This window comes from Schistocerca gregaria, chromosome 7, assembly GCF_023897955.1.
Source record: "Schistocerca gregaria isolate iqSchGreg1 chromosome 7, iqSchGreg1.2, whole genome shotgun sequence".
In the NCBI taxonomy this organism is placed as follows: Eukaryota; Metazoa; Arthropoda; class Insecta; order Orthoptera; family Acrididae; genus Schistocerca; species Schistocerca gregaria.
The window spans coordinates 283,485,303-283,512,133 of record NC_064926.1 but is presented as its reverse complement, the minus strand read 5'-3'; the positions used below and the strand labels follow the sequence as shown (position 1 = coordinate 283,512,133).

At 43.3% G+C, this 26,831-nt stretch overlaps 1 protein-coding gene across 2 annotated transcripts in view; it reads right to left on the bottom strand.

Annotated features, from left to right (window-relative positions):
- LOC126282113 (uncharacterized) overlaps nucleotides 1-26,831 on the bottom strand; it is a 388,870-nt gene that overhangs the window by 286,218 nt on the left and 75,821 nt on the right. For both annotated transcript variants that reach the window (XM_049981576.1, XM_049981577.1), the window contains exon 3: nucleotides 20,486-20,581. The gene's annotated coding sequence lies outside the window, so the exon portion shown is untranslated. The remainder of the gene's footprint in view (nucleotides 1-20,485; nucleotides 20,582-26,831) is intronic.

Genomic DNA, 26,831 nt, shown 5'->3' with positions numbered 1-26,831 from the left:
CCAATCCTGGCGTTAAAATCACCCATGAGCAGAACACTTTCCTTTTCCTTTACTCTAACAACTACATCACTGAGTGCCTCATAAAAACTATCCATCTTATCTTGATCTGTCCCTTCACAATGCGAATATACTGACACAATCCTAATTTTCTTGCTAGACACTGTCAAATCTATCCACATCAGTCGTTCGTTTACATACCTTATTTGCAACTATGCTGGGTTCCATTTCTTTCCTGATGTAAAGCCCTACACCCCGTTGTGCTATTCCTGCTTTGACTCCTGACAGGTAGACCTTGTATTTTCCCACTTCCTCTTCTTTCTCACCCCTTACCCGAATGTCACTAACAGCTAAAACGTCCAGCCCCATCTTACTTGCAGCCTCTGCCTGCTCTACCTTCTTTCCAGAGTAGCCCCCATTGATATTATTAGCTCCCGATCTCATTACCATTTGTTTGCCAAGTCGTATCTTATGAGTCCCTGGTTTGTCAGTTAGAGGTGGGACTCTGTCACATGCAAAGGTCCGAGGCATTTTGCTCTGATCGTTGCCAGCATCATATTTAAAGTACCAGGGAAGCAGGTTGCTAGCCTTACTTGCCCTGAGCCCCATTGGGTATTACCCCTAATGGTTGAGGCTAACCGGTGGATTTGGTAGTCTTCGCCATATGAGCACAAAGGAGACCATGACTTAGAATATGTCCGAGATGCCCTGCTTTATTCCAAAGTAACTGGTATCCCGACTGTCGGGACCACTTACTTGGCCACTCATATGTTGCCCGTAGTTCATGAACTAGGACATGACTACAGGAACCCACACCATGAACCACTACAGTATGTTTATTTGCAATTAATGTAATTAATTTAATTCTTTAATTATAACAATATTGAACCTCATCCCCCAACATAACTGCAGGCACCAGAAACGAATCCCGACCCCTAGCGTATACAGTGACATGAATGTGCTGACAGTTTTACGCGGCCTGCAACGCGAGACATACGGAGCTCACCGCCACGGAGGGACTACACAGACGTACGACATAAATGCTAGTATCTTTTGATTGCATTGACTTAGAAGCTTAAGTTATTTCCATGGTCTAGGGAACATAGATCTTAATATATGACATAAATTTCAACTTGATACGTCCCCCTTCCCGAGGAAAAGGGTTTTTAATAGTCGAACAGACATACAGACGGACAGCACAGTGCTCCTATAATGGTTCTGTTTTTACCGATTGACGTACGGAAATCTAAAAAGAAACAGGAAACTTTCACTTGATGCCTTTCTAAGAGGCGGTTTCTGTTCATTTCATATTACAGTACTGGCCATTAAAATTGCTACACCACGAAGATGTCGTGCTACAGACGCGAAATTTAACCGACAGGAAAAAGAAGCTGTGATATGCAAATGATTAGCTTTTCAGAGCATTCATACAAGGTTGGCACCGGTGGCGAAACCTAAAACATGCTGACATGAGGAAATGTTTCCAACAGCAGTTGACCGGCGTTTCCTGGTGAAACAGTGTTGTGATGCCTCGTGTAGAGATGGGAAAAACTGTTCTTTTCAGAGATCGGATCAGAACTGTTCACTCCCTGAAATGAACTACCTCTTTTTCATGACTCACCACTCATTCATAATAGAAAGTAAATGGAAGTCACATTGCCCTTTAAACTTGGTTTATTCCAGTACTATAAATGTATTTTGATTTTATTTTATCCTGTTTTGAAGTAACACAGATAATGAGTGAGAATTTTGTATTGTTTATTGAAATTTCCACGATATGACAAAGTTTTTGATTATTGATTTATTTTGCACTATCGTGGTTTTGGCTTTGTAGCCATTATCATGGTCAAAGGTGTAATAGTCATAAAATATCTGACATGTCTAAATGATTGTAGTATTGTGACAACAATCATTCAGACATGTCAGATATGTAATAAACATTTCACCTTTGCACATGATAATGGCTACAAAGCTAAAACTGCATGCTGATAACGACACTTTTGAGAGCCCCGCAAAACAAACCTCCACATCCTAAACTGTGATAGTGTGAAATGAAGTAATAATGAAACTTTATCAAATGGTTGCATTTTCATTCATAAAGTACAGTATGACTGCAGTCCGCAATGAAGGAAAAATCACTGATAGGTTTATATTACATCCCGAGTCACTTTGAGATAGAAAAGTTATACATTTCATCTGATGGAAAAAATTAAAATATGACAATGAAATTCTAATTATTTTTATCAGGTAGGGAAATTTTGAAAATAAGACTGATTCATATTATGTAAACAAACTTTAACTGCATAAAAAGTAACATACAAAAACTGTAATATATTTTAGTGTGCACAGTCGATACACACAATGAGTATATGTTATAGGAAAAACTATATAAATTTGACTGTAAGACAAAAGTGCTTCATATAGCCTTACACAGAATAAAACAAGGAAAATATTGGTGTATCACATTTTGCAGTACGTTATTGGTTTGCTAGTAATTAAAGCGTAAATTCGAGTGTCCATAATAAAAAATCCTATAGCAAGTGGAGTCTTCAGGAACCTAATCTGATCAGTTTAAACAAATAAAAATAAAATAAAAACAAATGATGTATACATAACATAATTATGTAATATACATACCGGTATTACTATGAAGAAAAATATCCAATAGAAAGGAACTCTGATGCAGAGGCGCTGAGTCAAGCAGGTCGAGCCGCGAGCTGTATTACTGCGTGAGCTAAGACCGCAGAGACCAGAGTGACACCTGAGTTGCTTTGCTCAAAGCTCTGGCTAGAGTCAAGAACGGTGGGGTGAGCGTTGAGTGGGTGAGTTCCGATGGTGGGGGGAACGATGAACGACCACCAGTCACCTGCTCCGAGACAAATCGTACGTTCTCTTGCGAGTAGGTTGTTGCAAGTAGTTCTTATGTTCTCCGCTAGGAGGTTCTCTGTCCCATTGCTCGCATCAACCGCCCAGAGGACAGGATGTGCGACTGAAACGATCGCCGACAGAGTGCAATGCACACGGCAGAGGAAGCACAGAGACCGCACGGCATATGTGAAACACAAAATCCAATGGGGCACAGCACAATGCAGGCAGCCAAGGCAGAAGCAGGGCAGAGGCCTGAGCTGGCTGTGTTGTGTGGTGTGTAGTGTGCTCTGACCAGCAGAGGCCCCAATGATCTGCTGCGACTCTCTCTCTCTGCTGTGGGAAACATTTGGAGCTACCGTTCTTTTTTCTGAATCACTGATTGTTCACTCATTTGAAAGATTCGACTCTATGAATTAGTTCAGGAGCTAATCCCGCATTTCTAGCCTTGTGTAAGGAGGAGAAATGCTTACCATCATGTTTCCGACTTTGATAAAGATCGGATTGTAGCCTATCCCGATTGCTGTTGATCGTATCGTGACATTGCTGTCGCGTTGGACGATATCAAATGGTTCAAATGGCTCTGAGCACTATGGGACTTAACATCTGAGTCCCCTAGACTTAGAACTACTTAGAGCTAACTGACCTAAAGACATCACATACATCCATGTCTGAGGCAGGATTCGAAACTGCGGCTGTAGCAGTCGCGCGATTTCAGACTGAAGCACCTAGAACCGCTCGGCCACACCGGCCGGATGGTCGATATCCAATGACTGTTAGCAGAATATGGAATCGGTGGGTTCAGGACGGTAATGTGGAACGCCGTGTTGGATCCCAATGGCCTCGTATCACTAGCAGTCGAGATGACAGGCATCTTATCCGCATGGCTGTAACGGATCGTGCAGCCACGTCTCGATCCCTGAGTCAACAGATGGGGACGTCTGCAGGACAACAACCATCTGCACTAACAGTTTGGCTATGTTTGCAGCAGCATGGACTATCAGCTCCGAGACCATGGCTGCGGTTACCCTTGACGCTGCATCACAGACAGGAGCGCCTATGATGGTGTACTCAACGACGAATCTGGGTGCACGACTGGCAAAACGTCATTTTTTTCGGATGAATCCTGGTTCTGTGTACAGCATCATGATGGGCGCATCCATATTTGGCGACATCGCGGTGAACTCACAGTGGAAGCGTCTATTCGTCATCGCCATACTGGCGTATCAACCGGCGTGATGGTATGGGGTGCCACTGGTTACACGTCTCGATCACCTCTTGTTCACATTGTCGGCGCTTTGAACAGTGGACGTTACATTTCAGATGTGTTACAGCCCGTGGCTCTACCCTTCATTCGATCCCTACGAAACCCTACATTTCAGCACGATAATGCATGTGGCATGTTCTGTACTGGCCTTTCTGGATACAGAAAATGTTCGACTGCTGCCGTGGCCAGCACATTCTCCAGATCTCTTACCAATTGAAAACGTCTGATCAATAGTGGCTGAGCAACTGGCTCGTCACAATACGCCAGTCACTACTCTTGATGAACTGTGGTATCATATTGAAGTTGCATGGACAGCTGTACCTGTACACGCCATCCAAGCTCTGTTTGACTCAATGTCCAGGCGTAACAAGGCCGTTATTATGGCCAGAGGTGGTTGTTCTGGGTACTGATTTCTCAGGATCTATGCACCCAAATTGCGTGAAAATATAATCACATGTCAGTTCTAGTATAATATATTTGTCCAATGAATACCCATTTATCATCTGCATTTCTTCTTGGTGTAGCAATTTTAATGGCCAGTAGTGTGAGCAACGACCACATGCTTCTCAAATTCTGATGATGATAACCGTCTTCTTATGGCAAGAGACGCAAAAAATAACTCATGGTTCACAAAACAGGACTTAGGACACTGACGAAAAATCGTACCAGATTTAAAAGAACACAAAATTTTCAAATTTTGCAATGGTTTAGAGAATCCAAAATTTAGTATGAACTTCAGCATTGGATACATTTAACAATTTCTACAACGGAATCCTGTATCTAAATCTCGCAGAAACCTCAAATACGTACTGATCGTACGTGAAGTAGATAAGTGGCAATAAGAAATCTGCGCTTTCTCCGATAGTAGTAACCGGCCGACAGTAACACTAAAGCAAAGTTTTTTTACGCAGTTTTCCGAACTTTTTTTGGTGAAGAAGCTTCAGTAAATATTCAGATATTTAATTCAAGAACTACAGCTAATAAGAGTGATTTAAAATCAGATCCTCCTGTTACAGCTAAGCAACTTAAGTCAATGAAAGAAAAGCTCATGGTGTAGTTTGTATTATAGATCCTTTTCAGAATTTTCTGACAAATGTTCCCATTTTAAACAATCATATAAGAGGTAACACCGAAAAGTAATGCCATCTAATTTATGTGGAAACTTTTAAAGCTTTTTAAATAAAACAAATGTTACTTACATTCCACATCTTTATTCTCCATGTCTGCATATTTGCAGCCCTCTCCAGCTAGAGGATTCCGAATTGTAGCGTGTAACATGGCGGTGTGTTACGTAACTATATCGGTGAGTGAGAGAGCATGCTGTGGTCGAGTTTCTGATTCCAAGAAATCGTCGACACATGGAACAGTCTCTCCTTCATCATAATAACGGCAGACCACACACGAGCTCTGCATCATCAGCAACAATCCGATGCCTTGGGGCTCACTGTCATTGATCGTCATCCATATCGTCAGCCATACAGTCCCGATTAGGCTCCATCCTAGTATCATCTCTTTCCAAAACTTAAAGAACACCTTCGAGGACTTTACTTTGACAGTGATTTAGCGGTGCAAACAGAGGTGGTGTTACGGCTCTGTCAATAAAGTCATCAACAAATTGGTCTCTCGTTGGCGGAAATGTGTTCGTCACCAGGGTAACTATGTTCAGAAATAAATGGGTAGACGTTTAACGATGTATAATGTTAATAACGTTCGTTTCTTAAAAAAGCCTTAAGAGTTTTCACAAAAAAATTCGAAAGAATTACTTATCAGCTCACCCCTCGTACAGTAGCTCGCTCAACGAAATCTCAGTTATTAAAGACTGGAAAGTTACACAAATCACACAAGTACTCAAGAAAAGGAAATAGAAACAGTCCCAAGATTTAACTCTTTAATATCGATTTCTAGTGACATTTTGGACTATATACGGTGTTCAAACCTTATGAGATGCCCCGAACGAAACGATGAATTGGTTGATAACAGAAATGGATTCCTAAAAATATCGTCTTGCTCAACACATGTGGTTCACCATTCCTACCACGTAATTAATGTTATCGGTAGATCTAAATCTGATTCCGTATTTCTAGTTTTCAAGGATGGTTTAACATCATTCCTCACATTACTTTAAAATCGCTTTGGATTTAATTTCAGCTATGCGACTGGCGTCGTGATTTCCGATGAGAAATTACGAATTACCTGACAGGAAATCGTCTAGTGAAATCGAAGTTACACTGAAGAGACAAAGAAACTGGTACACCGGCCTAATATCGTGTATCGCCCCCGGGAGCACACACAAGTGCCGAAATACCACGTGGCATCTACTCGACTAATGCCCGAAGTAGTGCAGGAAGGAATTAACACCACGAATCCTGCAGGGCTGTCCATAAATACGTAAGAGTACGAGGAGGTGGAGATTTCTTCTGAACAGTACATTGCAAGACATCCCAGAAATGCTGAATAATGTTCATGTCAGGGGAGATTGTTGGCCAGCGAAAGTGTTTAAGGTCAGAAGAGATTTCCTGGAGAAACTCTGTAGCGATTCTGTATGTGTGGGGTGTCGCATTGTCTTGCTGGAATTGTCCAAGTCCGTAGAAATGTACAATGGACATGAATCGATGCAGGTGATCAGACAGGATGCTTACGTACGTATCACTTGTCAGAGACGTACCTAGACGCGTCAGAGGTCCCATATCACTCCAACAGCACACGCTCCGCACCATTTCAGAGCCTCCACCAGCTTGAACAGTCCCCCGCTGACATGCAGAGTCCATGGATTCATGAGGTTTTCTCCATACCCGTAACGTCCATCGGCTCGGAACAATTTGAAACCAGACTCGTAGGAGCAGCAACACGTTTCCAGTCATCAACAGTTCAATGTCGGTGTTGACGGGCCCAGGAGATGCGTAAAGCTTTGTGTCGTGCAGTCATCAATAGTACACGGTGGGTCTTCGGCTCTGAAAGTGCATATCGATCATGTTTCGTTGAATGGCTCGCACGCTGACACTTGTTGAGGACCCAGCATTGAAATCTCTAGCAATTTGCACTTCTATCACGTGGAACGATTCTCTTCAGTGGCCGTTGGTCCCGTTCTTGCACGATCCTTTTCCGGCCCCAGCGATGTCGGAGATTTGATGTTTTACCTGATTCTTGATATTCACGGTACACTCGTGAAATGGTCGTACGGCAAAATCCCCAATTCATCGCTACCTGGGAGATGCTGTATCCCATCGCACGTGCGCCGACTATAACACTACGTTCAAACTCACTTAAATCTTGATAACCTGCCATTGTAGCACCAGTAACTGGTCTAACAACTGCGCCAGACACTTGTCTTATTTAAGTCTTGATGCCGACCGCAGCGCCTTATTCTGCCTGTTTACATATCTTCGTGTTTGAATACGCACCCCTATACCAGTTTCTTTAGCGCTTCAGTGTATATCTGGCTTTTCCCAAGAAAGGGTGATCAGGAGTTTGCTGTTCTTGATCTAATACATGATTTATAAATTTAATAATTTTTTAACTCGGTATATGTGCCCTGACGTAAAAGAAGACAATTCATTCACTACCTCAGCTTCTTTTACTTTTCAAAGTAGTCTACGTTCTTCGTCAGTTTTCAAGCTATATGCATACCAAATTTCATCGAAGTCGGTGGAGCTGTTTAGCCGTGGAAACGCCTTGTGAAAACGTTACTGAGTTACACTCGCATTTGAGGGGCTGAGATTATATGCGATACAAACGACATTACACACGAAAAAGATCTAAATGTGTACTCGGAAACACAAAGTGTGGATCTCTTCAGAGTAAAAGTATAGACTATCTGCTGCATAGTGCCGCACTCTGTGGCGATAAATTTTAATTTCAAAGCCATTGCCTGGACTGCATCTAGAATACAACTAGTATAAGTTCTGCTATCTTTAATGAAGGTTGACGTATGTGTTTTCTTGGAAGTACAGCAATAGCCTAATGTGTATGCCTATAAGGGTACCTATAGTAATATTTAATGCTTGTTTAAGTAGGCCATATTTTGAAATAGACACTAGAGCATAAAAGGTCCTTGAACCTGGACATATAGGTAATGTGACAAAAATTTTGGTCCCTGTAAAAAGGCAAAGAAACACTTCAAACACGTAATTGTTCTCCAGACTGGATGGAGGCAGTGAAGTAGGTCAGCAGAGAGTTTTGCGTAGTGGAATTGAAATGAAATGAAATGTCGTGTGACGAGGGCCTCCCGTCGGGTAGACCGTTCGCCTGGTGCAAGTCTTTCAATTTGACGCCACTTCGGCGACTTGCGCGTCGATGGGGATGAAATGATGATGATTAGGACAACACAACACCCAGTCCCTGAGCGGAGAAAATCTCCGACCCAGCCGGGAATCGAACCCGGGCCCTTTGGATTGACAGTCTGTCGCGCTGACCACTCAGCTTCTGGGGGCGGACGTAGTGGAATTGAAAACAGAAAACAGAAAACTTTCTTTCAGTTAAAGCCGTGGATGCCATAGGAAAGGATAAAGTTAGCAAAGACACAGACAGAAACAAACTATTACGGAATAACACTATGTGAATCTGACCCAGCAAAGAAAATCCTCTAACAGCATAGTTAAAGTATTCACTAAACAGTGATCTTGAGTTTATAGAAGTGGATTTTAGGAGGTCCAATATTGGTCTCTCTATCAATATCTCTTCTGCGACCTCTGTATCAAGATAATTTGAAATAAAATTCGAGAAATGGAAAAACTTTCGAGAGATTAAGAACTACTTTCCTCCACTTCATCACGAATTCTGTAAGAATATATCCCATTCCAGACAGCTGTTGCCACGGGTGTAAGAAGAGGGAGTGGAGAAAGAAGATTGGTCATCGGAGCTCAGTTTCAAGCAGCAATCTTCACTGAAGACAATTCTGCTCCAACTAATGAGATTCCAGGGCGAGGACGCTTCTGGAGACAACCCCGGACATCGGTGGGATGCCACCATTACTATCACCCTTCGCAAGGCCTGACGACTGCGAGCAATAGTCTGGGGTGCCTGTTCATTTCACACCGGTAGCCCTTTGGTGTCATCCGCGATAAAGGTACGTTGACGACATTCTACGCCCCGTTGTGTTGTCCTCAAAAGTCGTGGGCTCACATTTCATCAAGTTAATGCCCGCTCGCACACAAGTAGAGTTGCTACTTCTTGTCTTCGTTCTTGCCAAACCGTATCTTTGCCAGCACTATAGACGAATCTCCCCCGAACTGAGAACGTTTGGAGCATTATGGGTAGGCTCCTCCAACCACCTCGGGATTTTGACGGTCTAACGCACCATCTGGATAAAATTCTCACGATGTCCCTTAGGAGGACATCCGCCAACTTTATCAATCATTATCAAGCCGAGAAACTGCTTGCGTAAGGGCCAGAGGTGGAACAACGCGTTATTGACTTGCTCAATTTGTGAAGCCCTTTCTCTTGAATAAATCATCCTATTTTCTGAAATTGTAATCATTTGTTTGTCTGTACATGTACATCACATCTACTAATTTACGTCCCACTCTGATAATTCTTTCGTGGCGGGTCGTTTTTGTCTTGGAGTGTAAACTGCACGTGCTGCTGGAACAACGGAATGTGTAGGCTACTTACCTGCTGACGACGATGAAGGCGACGGTGAGGGCACGGGATGGTATAAATTAAATTCGCTATTGATGGTTCTACAGCGTCTTCTAGCTTACTATGCATAAGTGCTGTCCATTATACCACCGCAGCACTGTTGAGACACTCGCGTAACCTGTTTATCCTTTCTTTGGTTAACTGCGACCATAATCATAGATGGAAACGTAATAGACCAAAGACTTTATCAGCAAGAAACTAAACATCTATGGTCCATAACACGCTAACACGATAGTACTGGCTTGCCCCTGCAATGGCGCTACTACTGGCAAATCCAGATGCTCGACCGGCCGAAAAACAGGCAATCGCAGGGAAACCGTACTGTACAGAGCACGCTAACCAGCTACACACACACCCTACACTGTGAGCTGATCTATGACCGATCGCCCACTAATGTATGACGACCTTGAATTGTTACAGGGACGCAGCAGCTGCAGCAAGCCCTACAACGAGCACACGCAACGGCAAAGGTAACGATGCACGATACCTCGCACTAACATGACAACACCTTGCATGCACTGTCGCAGCTAGCAAGCCGCTACTGCCCTTACTATCCGTCTTACTGTCGCAGAGGTCTTTTTTTTTCCTTTGGCGCTTGCCTTGGCACTTTTTTCCCTCTGCCCATACAAACCACTACCCTTCGATCGCTGGACCGATGGACCATGTCAATGAGTAATCCTAGCCAGACCCATGGATAACATCACAACCCGCATCCTGTGACTCACCATTTGAAAACTAACGTGGTATACGAAGGTGAAGGTAGAACTTTTGGTTTGGTCATCACGCTGGTGTGGGCGTGGAGGGGCCCGTCCTTTAAATAAGATGGTTCTACAACAAATTTTACTAATTTTCCATAAAAAATAACATCATATATTAATTTTCTGCACTGCGTCGTCGATCATCATTCAGTTCTCGTAGCCGCAAGCCAACAGCCCGCCTATATATCTCAACTGCTTTTTTTCGGTTGGTAGTAATGACTGTGTCGTCCCGGATAATCTTTCCTGTTTCATTATTACATCTGTAGCACGTCTATTCTTGCGCGTAACGCTGCGCGTTCCCTTCGTCATGTTTCAGGTACCTGCAACTGTTTTTAGTTTCTCTGGAAGGATTTGCAATGCCTGATTTCTGGCATCTTTGTTGCAATACTGCTTGTCAGAAGTATCCCATAAACTCTTCAAGTCCAAGAACTTCATAATGACTTGTCGCTCAATAGCGAGAGTGTCCTAATGGTCACATACGCACAACTGACGACTGTTATTACAAACGATTTTAGAGCTACAGGCGGTCTGATCCGAGCAGGTTGACGGGTGGTCGGGTGGCGCGGTCACCAGACATGGATACGACAAGGGAGCTGTCACCCTACACAGCTGCCCTTGGCCTGACAGCCTGTCTGACCCGACTAAATCCGCCCGAACGCCTGACCAAATCAGATCGCCTGTAGGCTGCTTAAGATTCGTTTGCACATCACCAATAAGTACTCTCTAGAGTCCACAGATAGCTATAACCCTAATTCAATAGGTTAGGCATTCCATGGGATTAAGCAGTGCAAACTGGTGAAATAGTTTAAACGCTAATAAAGCATTGCAGGTAAGAAACCGAGTTTCGGACGACTAAGGCTGCAAAGTCCCACTTCCTAATAGTATGCTTTGAGGAGTATAATATTACCTTACACTTGTCTATTGTGTGATGCACAGCTGTGAAATGACAAAAAGAATCACTTGAGTATAATTATATTTAAATACGACGGGTGCCTGGAATACACGGTTATTAGTGTGACTGCCACTATTTTTCGTCGAGACAGCAGCCAGCAACTTCTCGTGACTGAGGCGTCCTCCTCGAGACCTCAGACAGTTTTCTCAATGAAATAAAGTGGAAGTGTCACAACATAAACCGGCGGCAGCTCCGAGAACCGTATATTTATGTAGGCAACTGTCCCTAAGTAGCTGAGGCAGGCCTGTTCGTACCGCCTGAGCACCTGTAAAGAAAGTGGATGTATAAACGACCTTAGAACGGAAGAACTGGTTTCGATCCGACAGATGAAAATTCAGCTCCACAGATGAGAATCTAGAAGCAGGGCGTAATAGAACAGGTGTCTGATCAGTATCTCGCCGCCAGGAAGTATTGCTGTCGAGTTCTCTGTCACTAGCGCGGAGCTGTTTAGCACGGAATTCGTACTGCGTAAGAGTTGGATTTGTGGTGGCAACATCTTGATGAGGTAATTCGAGCACCACAAATTACGCAGACAAATTGTGACCTTAGTGGGTCATACATTACAAGAACTCCCCAACCATAAGTGATTTTCGCTTTTCCCCAAACAGTTAGCTACGCACATATCAGATTCTAATTCGTCCTGTCCATCAATTGATAACACTCCACGTATCCCGGGCTCCATCTGGAGGACAAATGGAATAGCCCAGGGAGAAACCCGGTGACTAACCAGTTCTACTCTTACGTGAGCAGCCGGGGCCGTGGAGATGACTTACTGATTGGATAATACATGAGAGGGCCCGCCTCCCCGTCTATGGTGACTTTTCTTCTTAAAATGATTGAGCTGTTCCAATATATAATTTGTGCTATTACTTTTTTATTCATTTCCAAACGAAGTACTCTATCTCAGCCGGCCGAAGTGGCCGAGCGGTTCTAGGCGCTACAGTCTGCAACTGCGCGACCGCTACGGTCGTAGGTTCGAATCCTGCCTCGGGCTAGGATGTGTGTGATGTCCTTAGGTTAGTTAGGTTTACGTAGTTCTAAGTTCTAGGGGACTGATCACCACAGCAGTTAAGTCTCATAGTGCTCAGAGCTATTTGAACCATTTTTTAATCTATCTCAGAGACTAGTAAATTATAGTAAGTGCTATGAAAAAATAGTGATCTCTATTTTTGATAAAGCGTAAAGCGATTCATGTACCTCGATTTAAAATGTTGTTGGAATCCTGTAAAATCGTATGCGTGTATTTAGATCTTCTGGACACAATAGTTTCGGTGCTCTACAATATATACACTACGAGCCATTGAAATTGCTACACCACGAAGATGACGTGCTACAGACGCGAAATTTAACCGACAGGAAGAAGATGCTGTGATATGCAAATGGTTAGCTTTTCATAGCATTCACACAAGGTGGCGACACCTACAACGTGCTGACATGAGGAAAGTTTCCAACCGATTTCTCATACACAAACAGTAGTTGACCGGCGCTGGCTGGTGAAACGTTGTTGTGATGCCTCGTGTAAAGAGGAGAAATGCGTACCATCACGTTTCCGACTTTGAAAAAGGTCGGATTGTAGCCTATCGCGATTGCGGTTTATCGTATCGCGACATTGCTGCTCGCGTTGGTCGAGATCCAATGACTGTTATCAGAATATGGAATCGGTGGGTTCAGGAGGGTAATACGGAACGCCTGCTGGATCCCAACGGCCTCTTATCACTAGCAGTTGAAATGACAGGCATCTTATCCGCATGCGTGTAACGGATCGTGCAGCCACGTCTCGATCCCTGAGTCAACAGATAGGGACGTTTGCAAGACAACTACCATCTGCGCGAACAGTTCGACGACGTGGCAGCAGCGTGGACTATCAGCTCGGAGACTATGGCTGTGGTTACCCCTGACGCTGCATCACAGACAGGAGCGCCTGCGATGGTGTACTCAACGACGAACCTGTGTGCACGAATGGCAAAACGTCATTTTTTCGGATGAATCCAGGCTATGTTTACAGCATTATGATGGTCACATCTGTGTTTGGCGACATCGCGGTGAACGCACATTGGAAGCGAGTATTCGTCATCGCCATACTGGCGTATCACCCGGCGTGATGATATGGGGTGCCATTTGTTACACGCCTCGCTCACCTCTTGTTCGCATTGACGGCACTTTGAACAGTGGACGTTACCTTGCAGATGTGTTACGACCCGTGGCTCTACTCTTCATTCGATCCCTGCGAAACCCTACACTTCAGTAGTATAATGCACGACCGCATGTTGCAGGTCCTGTACGGGCCTTTCTGGATACAGAAAATGTTCGACCGCTGCCGTGGCCAGCACATTCCCCAGATCTCTCACCAACTGAAAACGTCTGATCAATAGTGGCTGAGCAACTGGCTCGTCACAATACGCCAGTCACTACTCTTGATGAACTGTGGTATCATGTTGAAGCTGCATGGACAGCTGTACCTGTACACGCCATCCAAGCTCTGTTTGACTCAATGCCCAGTCGTATCACGGCTGTTATTACGGCCAGAGGTGGTTGTTCTGGGTACTGATTTCTCAGGATCTATGCACCCAAATTGCGTGAAAATGTATTCTGGTATAATATATTTGTCCAATGAATACCCGTTTATCATCTGCATTTTTTCTTGGTGTAGCAGTTTTAATGGTCATTAGTGTACTTCACATTACTAATATCCGTGATGAAATTCACGTGTGTTGCACAGTAGGACTTCATCTGGCATTTAGGAATGTTTGCAGAGATACTTCACGGAGGTTGAAATACACACACACACACACACACACACACACACACACAGAGAGAGAGAGAGAGAGAGAGAGAGAGAGAGAGAGGGGGGGGGGGGGAGAGAAACTTTTGAACTGCATCCTGCATCGCACAGCTGTATTTCGCTGACTGCACTGCAAAATTGGGTTAGGAAACTGCATATTATCTCACCATTTAGTGCCCATGGAGCAAAGGAAGTGGAAAATCCTTAAGTATATGTTTTCGCCTTGGAACCTTTACATCAAAATATAGTTTGGAAATTGTGCAGTAGAAATTATTACATTATTTTCAATTTGGACTTCATGACTTCGCACCGTCGAATCACAATGTAAAAGATTTTCCTTCGTTACACAAAAGAAATCGAAAAATTAATCGACTTGTGCGGCGTAGAACACTGGGCCTGCATGCGTTCTAGTTTTACGAAAGCCACGGTCAGTAGTTACAAAGAATGCAAGTGTGAGCTTATCTTGTCTCGAAAGATCGTTTGTCGAATCCTCCATTCCACTCGCACAAGTGGAAGATTGTAATGCAGTTTTTATAGTTTGTTAAACAGCTGCCATGATTCGTGACATGGCCACCACAGCTCACTTTTGGGAAACACTGAGTGAATCATGAAGATATTAACCTCGGATCCGTACACTTAGTTGCTGGACTGTTTTACTGAACTTTGCTGTATATAACTTTTCCTAGCTTTTCGACTCCTGTTTTCAACAATTTTGTGTTGTATTGCATACTGTAAGACGTAAGAAAATCAGTGGCAGCTGTATAGGAATTACTCGGTACAGTCTCCTCTCGTTTACTTACCTCGGCTACAGTGTCGCAAGGTTTTTCCGCTTGTGGTTTATTTACCTCGTGGGGATACTTTAAAAGTCTGTATAAGTGTCCGTCATGAACAGTGAATGAGTTAAAAGAACGAATCAAAGAGGTAAACCGTTCTGTAAAGAATGGGTTCGAAATTAGAGGATCTTATCAATATAAGACGTAATTTTAAAATATTAAAAATGTGAATAATTTATAGATTGAATATTCACAAACAGTGTCGTATGCGGTGTTTCGAAACTTGCTGACCAACTAAAAATGTGTGGTGGACTAAGGCGTGAACTAAGAAGCCGGGGTGGCCGAGCGGTTCTAGGCGCTACAGTCTGCAACCGCGTGACCGCTACTGTCGCACGTTTGAATCCTGCCTCGGGCATGGATGTGTGTGATGTCCTTAGGTTAGTTAGGATTAAGTAGTTCTAAGTTGTAGGGGACTGATGACCTCAGAAGTTATGTCCCATAGTGCTCAGAGCCATTTGAACCATTTGGAACCATAGCGACAAATGTTGAAAGAAAGACCGACCGCAGCCGGATGCGAGCATCGAAATAATTCGATGGCTAAAGTTGAAAAATTTCGCCGAACCGTGACTCGATGAGGAGGAGGAGGAGGAGGAGGAGGCTAGTGTTGACCCGTCGACAACGAGGTCATTGGAGACGAAGCACAAGCTGCGGGAGAATTGAGTTCGGATCTTGGTCCGACAAAAATGTTCGATTTTCGCCATCAAATTATTTTGATGCCCGCATTTGGATTGCTTCGGTCTTTCCTTCGAATGTGATATTTACGGATGCTGTATCAGCATTCCAGGCGCGACGGAGTATCCACCCACACATACTAACTTTTGCCAATATCTCTCTCACTCCTCCGCTGGTGAGGTTAGAGTCCACCATTGCTGTGAGGTTAACCTTCACGTCATTCGCGACCGTGTATATCAAGTTCACTTTTGTTGTCAACGTATGGGCCAGAATATTGGGCGACAGGTGTTTGGGCCCCTACATTTTGCCTGACCAGTTGACTACACGAAGGTATCGTGCATTCCTCTCAAGCTATCTACCTGATGCGCTGAGAACCTGATGCGCTGGAAAATGTTGCACTACATGTTCGGCACAGGATATGGTGCGAACATGATGCTGCACCTCCACACTCTGGAATTAAGGTGTGACAGTTTTTGTCCCTGCTGCAAGGCAGTGTAAGTAATAATGCTGATTGGGAAGAATAGGACTGTAGGTGAGTTGACAAATATGCTTAGCTAATACTTCCTTTTCCTTGCAGGCAATATGAAATCATTCCAGCAACAGCGACCAGATGTGGAAATAATGCTGTTTAATGAAACGTGCCATTTGATCACCAGCACCTGACACATGTCAGTGTTGATACGATTCAGCAGGTTTAACTGGTGGCAGTATTTGAAAACCCACATCTTAGTGACATCAAAACAATATTACCCATGGATGAATAGTGTCAACTATGTGATTTGTCAATACAGATTTGAGCCTTGTTCCATGGAAACATTCACTCTCCATCAGTGATACTGGATGATCATACAATCTCTGTAGGAGATATCCCTCAAAAAGTTAAAATATTTAACAACTGTAGCATGATAGGCTTACTGCGGGATGAGTGAATGGTACTGACAATCGTGGGTTCAACGGCAAACACTGGTAACAGTTACGATGAACTTCTATTGATTTCGAAGCATGGTTTGGCAAGGCAGCCATGCCTCTACTCATTGACTGGCACGGGGCTGATGGATGAATGGCACTTCTATCTGGTGCTGCTGAGATGCCACTTGGCACTGCTGAGGCTGGTAGCCTCTGTAGGTCATCGATGTGGTGGTCACAAACAGTGAAGATCTGAATTGTAGAACACAGCAATGTGAACAATACATCAATGATAAAATTGAAGTAGCCAGCACGATACTAATGGATATGCAAGGATACATCAAGGCCGAGGCCAAGGCACTTGACACCCATTATCACCAGTAGTACATAAGCTGTATGCTATCTTAAAAATGGTTTACTATACAGCAGCATATCATTGACAAAGCACAAAGCTATCGAAGAACATAACGCTATTCGATGTAAATTAGAACTGTTAAATTCAGGACAGTTGCAATCAAATCAATCTCTCTCAGAAAATGTTTGATCCATAACAAGTCTGAAGAGGCGGTTCACAATATGTATGGAGGCAGAAAGGAAGAAGAACAAGGTGAAGAGGGGGACGATGTGCTGTTACTGACTTCATTAACATTTAAATTAACCAATTAACGATAGTAGTAAAGATGAGTTAGACAGAAGATATAGTGTCAGCAGGTGGAAACCATATATGTTATGTAAGCAACAAGTAGATTTAACTGATAATGTGATATGAACTGAGAATAAAGAATTTGAAATACTCTTAAAAACTTGGAACGTCAAAAAGTATACCCTGAAAGAGTAAAGACTGTATGGTGAAATATTACATATGGCTAACGTGCATAGGAGGGCAACATCTCAATAGGGCAAATAACACTCTCAATGAGTGACAAATACAAGAATCTAATCAAACCAGCGTTAGCAGTTACACAAGAGCAGGCAAAGTGGTTGCAGTTGAGCGTAGAAGACTGAGCAATCTTCTTCTTCTACTATGGTGACCTAAATGGAATCATATACCGATTACAACTACTTACAGAATCAGGTGTCACAGGGAATACAGGTCACATGAACAAAATCCAACCAGTGCTTCAAGAAAGATGCATAATTGGGTAATTATTGTGATGGTTGTTCAGGAACTCCACAGTCCAACACACAAAACATTCACACACAGACATGTGTTAATATGAACTCTGGATGGTTTGTGGTAGACTGAGCTCGTAGATTTAAGTAAAACAATATACACAAATAATAGTAATAGTGATGATAATGATAAGAGGTGAACTGAGAAAATACTTACTAACAGTCTTCTTTTTCCCAGCTGATCATTGCTGCTGCTCCTGGTGGCACTTCGTGCTGGACAGCAAATGATACCACACATGCAGACGAATTATTATAAAAACAAACGTTGCTCATAGGGTGGGGAACCGAACTTACATGCATTTGGGTGGCAAGGAGGCTTGCCTGGGGTAGGGGTGAGGGGCTCTCCTCCTCCCATGGCTATCACATGTGTCGACTGAATTGCAAAATATTACAGTCATAATTGCCTCAGTACCGCCGATGTTGAGCCTCCCCTCCACAACCTTGACAAGCGTCTTGTTTATGACATGTGTAATTATGTCAGCTGTAACATGACAGTTCAGATCATAAACCACTGGTGCTGACATCAGCAAATTTTCCGCCAGTTTCCGCACTGACCCACTATTTGTGTGGTCCCTGGGGGTGATAAGTCCTTGTCTTCCTCTGACCTTTCAACAGACTTAACTGGCCAGTTGTAGGGGGGGGGGGGGGGGAGGAGTGAATAGTTTAACACGGACTCTGATCTACCGTGCTACTCGGTATGTTTCATATTAACAAATGCTCCAGCTAAAACAAGCGTTAAATGACAGATATTGTTTATCTATACGGGATCCCTATCAGACAGGACTGATAGAGGAGATAGACAAGATCCAACTAAGAGCGGCGCGTTTAGTCACGGGATCGTTTAGTTGGCGAGAGAGCGTTACAGAGATGCTAAACAAATTCCACTGGCAAACGTTACAAGAGAGACGTTGTGCATCACGGAGAGATTTACTATTGAAACTTCGGGACAGCACTTTCAGGTGGAGTCAGACAACATATTACTTCCCCTCACAAACATCTCGCGTATTGACCAAGAGAAATTAGAGCCAATACAGAGGCTTACCGATAATCATTCTTCCCACGCACTATTCGCTAGTGGAACAGGGTTGGAGGAATCAGATAGTAGTACCGAAAGTACCCTCCGCCACACACCATTAGGTGGCTTGTGGAGTATGATGTAGATGTAGATGTAGATAAAAACCCTAGGATCAATAACCTGGCTTTTAATCACTTTTCGTTTTATATTGCTATATTTTAATTTTTTTGGGGTGTTTTGTTTTGTTTATATTCTTCTAATTTTCAATGTTAAAAAATTTTAAATGTAAGATCTTAATTTTTTCTAAGGTAAAGAATTTTCTTGTGTGGGCTAACGTGGTTACTTCTTCTTAGCTTAAAATTTTGCTTCTCGCAAATTTTTTAAAAAGTGCATGTTTTTAAAATCGGATTCCTCCATCTTTAGTTAGAAGTAAGACTCTTTTTTTATTGGAATTTGCATGAAGTAAAAAAATATCAAGAACGTTAGCTCACTTACTCTTCACTGGCTTGTTTGATAGACGATTTTCTTCACAATATGAAACATAAATTAAGTTTTTTTATCTACACGCCTCTCATCTTGGATTAGCATACTCCACCCTTAATATTCTTAAGATTAATTCTTGCTTCCTTAAGTTAAAAATATTTTAAATGCAAGACTCCATTGTTTGTAACATAATGGTTATTCTTCTTCCCAAATTGAGCGTTTTCGTCTTTCTGAATTCAAATATTGCTTCCTGATAATGGTCAAAAGGTTACATATCGTAGAAGTCAAAATGCTGGTGCTTTAGAAGAAATTTTTGTTTTTACCCGACTGGCGGTGAATGGGAGAAAAAGATATTTGATCTTCAACAGCCTCCAACACAGCTTAGAGTTAACATTTGGGAAGAAATGGAGATCACCCACAGAAGTACAGCAGTGAACATAGAATAAAGGTGAGGAAAATGTTACATGTCATTGTTCATCATTGTCACCACCACCACTACCACCACCACTACCACCACCACAACCACCTGTAATACCAACACCACAGTCACCAATACCATCCACTCAAAGCAGTTAGGGACATCAGTCAGGGACATCGACCAACAATCATTCACATCTAGACAATGTGGCTTCGCTATATTTGCACTTGCTCTTTGACGAAATTCGGAAACAGTCGAAGAGTCCCTGAGAGTTTCTGATTACATGTCAAGGTGGGCAGACAGGGACACAGTGTATGCTTATTGAAAAAGTGCAGACGTCTTTATACAATATGTATCTATCAATGCCGCCGTCAGCTTTCAGTATCATACACTACTGGGAGTTGCTGAGGGGAGTTTGTTATTCGTTATCACATTCACAGACAACTACAGAGATACATACAAGGCTTCGCTCATATTTTCATTTAAATGTACTGCTTGTTAGTAATAAATACGTTGATTACCAATTATTGATAACTACATTGATTGTACATATAGTGGGTTTCCCAAGATTAAGCACTATTGATCACACATTCATGACTACAACATACGGATGAAATTTGTAATTGATACATTAACGTTACAGCATTGCAATGCGTCATACAGAATACACTGCAGTACAGTACTCTGGTGACCCATAAACATCACCAAGGCTACTGTGCTTAAATACCTGGAGCGACGTCTTGGCTCTTGCTAGGTCGTTGGTTGAGTCAGTGTCTGGCGCTGTTCCACATCTCGATTGTCATCGCCGAGGCTTCCAAGCTACCTGTGAATAAGAAAACATGCTTAGTGATTTTAATTTTCATTGTCATAGGAAGTTGTGACTGGTACTGTCCAACGACAAGTGACTTAAAATTAAAGAATGTTGCAGGGTATTCTCCTAATTTCTAGGTGGGAAAAATAATTTGTATCCTGGACTAATTGGTTTTTTTGGACGCCTAAAGATTGTAAATTAGGCGCTGGTGCTTTTATTTCTTTTTTTTTCTCTATCTGTTAGAAAGCAATCGTGAGGTGTTCTAAACCACTTAAGTAATCCAACGATAACGGACACTCAGATGATGCTGTAGCATACATTAGACACCATTTTTCGCTTTCGTAGCTGCGTGGTCATTGTTTCTGACCGCCGTACGAAGGCCTTTCATCCAATTTCTGCTACTGACAGTAATTTTCTCGTGGTGGGAAGATTTGAGCGGGGTGTTCAAAATGGCTCTGAGCACTGTGGGACTTAGCATCTGTGGTCAGCAGTCCCCTAGAACTTAGAACTACTTAAACCTAACTAACCTAAGGACATCACACACATCCATGCCCGAGGCAGGATTCGAACCTGCGATCGCAGCAGTCGCGCGGTTCCGGACTGAGCGCCTTAACCGCTAGACCACCGCGGCCGGCTGAGCAGGGTGTGCTCAGCCTCATGGGGCCAGTTGAGGGACTACTAAAATAATAAGTGAGAACAGAGTACTGACACCACACAACTCTGTCGCAGTGACGCCATATGACAGAGGATCACACAATGGCTGGTCAGCATCGTGTAGTCCTCTGGGCCTATTCAGGAGTTCCAATAACCAATAATAACCTTAGCTTATGTATTGTCAGTTGGGATACAGTCATATGTACTGGAGCTTTGTAGCAATTCACTATTGACCAGGCAGCTTCCACAGATGAGTAGTTTTGTTGATAGGAGATGTAACGGAACTATCAGATTTTACCGTTTGTGTAAATCCATTAGACAAGAAATGATGTATTACATACTTATGGAAGACTGGTCTCGTAATACTGGAGCCCTCTGAAAGGTGACAAAGGGTTAGAGGAAGCTGAGAAGCAGAAGAATTGAGTTCACACATATACACATACCTGTGCCCCTACATAGTGCCGACTAGACTAACAATGCCAACACTATTTTGCCGTTTGTGTAAATCCATTAGACAAGAAATGGTGTATTACATACTTATGGAAGACTGGTCTCGTAATACTGGAGCCCTCTGAAAGCTGACAAAGCGTTAGACGAAGCTGAAAAGCAGAAGAGATATAAGCTGATTTACCAAAATCTTTACTAGCAAGTTCTGCCATATGGTAGGTACGATAAGCAATAATGTCTCTGTCAACAAAACTTTCAAGTTCACCAACACTAGGTACTCCTGTACCTCCACGTACAATAGCTACAGTAAACCATCCGTTACCGTGACCAAAAGAATCATTAATATCTAAACTAAAATTAAGACGACAACCACAAAACACAGAAAGTCCGTCCAGCAAAGCTTGGGCAACAACAGACTTGACTGGTATACGATTCTTCTTGTCTCCAAAAGTTGTAGCAAATTCGATGTTCTCGATGGTTTTTTACACTGTCTGTTTAGAGCGCCGACGATATCTCCGGTAAGGCATTTTGCCTTACAGATGCCTTACAGGAGATATCGTCGGCGCTCTAAACAGACAGTGTACAAAACCATCGAGAACATTGAATTTGCTACAACATCTGGAGACAAGAAGAATCGTATATCAGTCAAGTCTGTTGCTGCCCAAGCTTTGCTGGACGGACTTTCTGTGTTTTGTGGTTGTCGTCTTAATTTTAGTTTAGATATTAATGATTCATTTGGTCATGGTAACGGAGATTGCTTGTGGTGGAGAGGGCGGGGGCAGTGTCGGATGCGTAAAGGGTGGCAGGGAGAGGAACGGGGGATGGGTGAGGGAGGCAGCCAGTTGGACCACTAGGAGTGTGGGACGAGGGGTGGCAGGTATATGGGCTGCCATGACTGCAGCAATCTGTGGGAAGTGGTACATGCTGAAGCCGACATGGGGATGTGAATTAGGAGGGGTTGTCATTTTGTCATGATGAAGGGGAAACTCTTGGATGGAGGTCCAGGGACAGTGGGTTACTGACACTGAGCTCAGGACGATTACAGGAGTGGAGGGTAGATTGTAAGGCTAAAACCAGTCTGCTTAGTTAAGAGAAGTTGGTGTTGGAGGGAAGGATACAGGTGGCTTGGATAATGAATCAGCTACTGAAATTCAGCACGTTGTGCTCAGATGGATGCTGGGCCACAAGGACAAAACATTCATTTTTCACAACTGTTTGGTGGTGGACATTAGTTTTGGTAGACAAATGGTTGGTGCAGTTTTTTCAGAGGAGATGGTGTACGACATATGTGCTTTCATTGTTGGCCCAGCCTCTGATGGGGTAGGATACGCCTGTGACAGGGTTGGAGTAGGAAATGCTGGCTGGATGGATTGGGAAGATCTTGTATCTTGGTCTGACTCAGAGATATGATCCCTGTGGCAAGGGGTTGGGAGTGGGAGTGGTATATGGATGGACTAGGACATTGTGTAAAAAATGGTTCAAATGGCTCTGAGCATTATGGGACTCAACATCTTAGGTCATAAGTCCCCTAGAACTTAGAACTACTTAAACCTAACCAACCCAAGGGCATCACACACACCCATGCCCGAGGCAGGATTCGAACCTGCGACCGTAGCAGCCTCGCGGTTCCGGACTGCAGCGCCAGAACAGCACCGCCACCGCGAGCGGCTTCCAAATGGTTCAAATGGCTCTGAGCACTATGGGACTTAACATATGAGGTCATCAGTCCCCTAGAATTTAGAACTACTTAAACCCAGCTAGCCTAAGGACAACACACACATCCATGCCCGAGGCAGGATTTGAACGTACGACCGCAGCAGTCACGCAGTTCCAAACTGAAGCGCCTAGAGCCGCTCGGCCACAGTGGCCGGCCGGACATTGTGTAGTTTGGGTGGGTGATGGAACACCACTTTATGAGGATGTTGGGAAGGATGTTCTGTAATAAGAAAACTTTGTGGTAAGGAATCTGCCCTGTTCAGCTCCCCTCCCAATGTTCTTGTGATGCTACTCCTGTCAGATCGTTTGCACAGGATATGTTCATCAAGTGTTATGTGACCGTTTTCCCAACCTGTCCCCTAACTGATATAAAACCTGGAATAAAAAGAGAAATCATATCGGAATAATTAACCCCCACTGATAAATGAAGTTTGCATCAGTACCAGTGATTACCAGTCTACGTTTTCATAATGAACTGCGTGTTTACCTAAATAACAAGCCTCTACAAAAGCATCTTTCAATGTGCTGAGAGCAAGTGAACGTGCAGTGGTCCATAGTAGCCAGCAGGAAGACAGTCCGAGGAGAATTCGGAGAAGGGACTCAGACACCTGGGAAAGCTTAACACCTGACTGCCCTGTGCTTTGAGGAAGCCATCACTCACTGGTGGACGCTAAAAGCTACAGAAACAGATCGTAACTCCCATGGTGTTAGCATACGGGAGTCTGGTTTCAATTAGCTGTTTGTGGTAGCAGGGTTCATGCCACTTTTGGCAAAGACCTGAAGAATGCTTTTGTCGACAGAAATGGAGATAACAGGACTTCTTCAAAATACACAATCGGTATAGTTAACATCCGAGAGCGGAATGGAGAACACTGCAGTTTATGATGCCTCTGAAAACGTAGGACACCACCACCGAACTCAGGCGATGCAAAACAAAATGTTTAATGCAACTTGAAAACTACTACAGCTGGGTAACATAAATAATTTTGAGATGGGAGAGAGAAACATGTCTGTACATCCTCACTGGTCGTAGACAGAGACAAAAAGAGAGTAACACAGTATTTTCAGAGCGTAGTGTTACTTAGTACACCGCTGGTTAACTGCCTGAAATGAGAATAAGGGAAGGAATCCAGCATCTTTTAAAACAACTTTCACTGAATGGTACTCAGAATATTTACTGTTCAGCTAATCAAAGTTACATGATGACAGAGAAAGGCGGAGACACAACTCTTTCTTGTAGAAAGCACATAGCTAAAAATCACTCATCACTCATCAGCCACATGAGTGTCTCTGCAGCCAGGAGCCACCATGGGACTAGTGTATCCCCAGATAGGCGCCTGTTCGAGCAGACTTGATGAGCAAGTGACTTAGGCATTTATTTTTATGACTGATCTGAACTTCTACACATATGGGAGTTGTTGATACGAAGCAAATGAATGATTTTGCAGCTACGTCAGCCTCTACATCAGATTAACATGGTGGGTTTTAGCTGCAACAGCGAGGCGTATTATAGGGATTGTTGAGTCATTTTTATCGACATTCAGCAAATTTCAAGATTCATTTGAAGAAGTACATGCTACATGTTTAGTACGATTTCATCTCCAGCCATATATGCAAATACATACTGAGCCGTGCTGCAGCTCGCGTTGGTGCCGTTGCTAGGTTGGCATCGTTTAGTTGGTATAGTTACGGTGGTCGTCTTCTTCTTGTGTTCATTGGTGCCACTCCGTCTGCAAGCATTGTCTGTCCGCTAGTGGCAGCAGCGGTGGTTATCGATATCTAGTAACGGTGGTACTATCTTTGGGGCAACGTTGTGGTGTTTCCGTGTCATGGAGTAGGCAGTTCGGTTGGGGACGGACGAGCAGCCAGGTCCGCGCAGCGCAAGAACTCACCGGGACCACTGGCGGGGAACGTATACATTGCCTAATGGAAGGGCGGTAGTCGCGAGGAGTACAACCTCGTTATCAACCGGACGCAGGAAGTTTAAGTTGATGGTGTTTTTTTTTCCTATTCTTGTAGTAGTGGTCCCTTTATGCTTCCGGATGCTCTAAAAACCGGAGTCTGAATATGTAGTGCTGACCGCCGCTTTCGGCTTGGTTGTTTTATTCCATCGTTGCATTGGTCATGATTCGTCAAATGATTATTGGTCATGCGTTAAACTGCCACTAGTCTGAGTTACCATCTCGTGAAGTGAATGCAACTCTTGGCTGACTGTCCCATCGCTTGCGAAGTTTTGAGAGACTTACCCTAGTCGATTCTTGGAGCAACGTCTGTGCCCACCCCCCCCCCCCCCCCCCTCCCCACCTCGGTTTGGTCGGATTTGATGATTGTTTTTTCAAAAAAAATATTTTAATGACTGTAATTTCAAGTTTGAAGATGTTTAACTGGTTCTTAATAGGAGCCTTCAGCCGAGAAATGGTTTGAATTTGTTGTCATTAAGGCCTTCAGCCGTGAGTGTTACTTGTCTTAAAATTTTAATTACATAATTGTTTTCCGGCAGTGAGATTTTGAAGAGTGTTCTTCAAAAATATTTTGATAACTACGATTGCAAGTTGAAGAAGTTAACTGGTTCTTAAAGACTGCTATTCAGGCCTTCAGCCGTGAACCAGTTTGAATTTGTTGTCATTAAGGGCTACAGCCGTGGAATACTTATTAATTTATTGTCACTTTTTATTTGTTGTTTGTTTCCCAATAAAGTGTACGTGATTGAAAAAATAAACTAACCAACAGTAATTGATTACGGCCCCGGCCACGATCGCAACCCAATCCTGCCTTCCTTGGTACCAGATCTCACATACCCTTCTGCAACGCCTTCTCTCTTCAAACACTAATCTTCCAGGAATTCAATGAGTATAGTTGTTTTATCTTGACACTTGTTCACTTGAATCGCATTACAAATCCCTTCTACAGGCTTCAAACCATTTACCATGCGTTTTGGTGTAAGTAACTGAGTTAATTGTGATTCTTAGATAAATTCCTTGACCATTATTACGGAGAGAAAATATTTATTGATGTCATATAAATAGGTCCATTTTCCACATATTTAATTGATATAGCAGGCATTCTCCCACTACGTTCACTACCACACGAAAAAGCATTAATATCTGTCTTGCAGCAGAACAAATGTCAGCTGTCGTGGCTCATCGTGATATTCTTTCGGCTGTAACTCTGCCACTAAACGAAGATGGTGTTACAGTACACGTTGATAAGTGCTTCAGTTTCGAGAGCAGTCTCACAGGGTTTTTTGCTGCATGTTTTTATTGCTATCAGGCGGAGGACTATACAGCCACTTTAGGTCTCCAAGTTTTGTGTCAATGCAAGGAGGTGCGTGAGTGAGTGGTGCTAGCTCAGCGAGTTCGGTCAGGGGACTGACCACCCCCTGTAATAATAATAATAATAATAATAATAATAATAATAATAAAACGAAGAACTGCTAACAGGACCC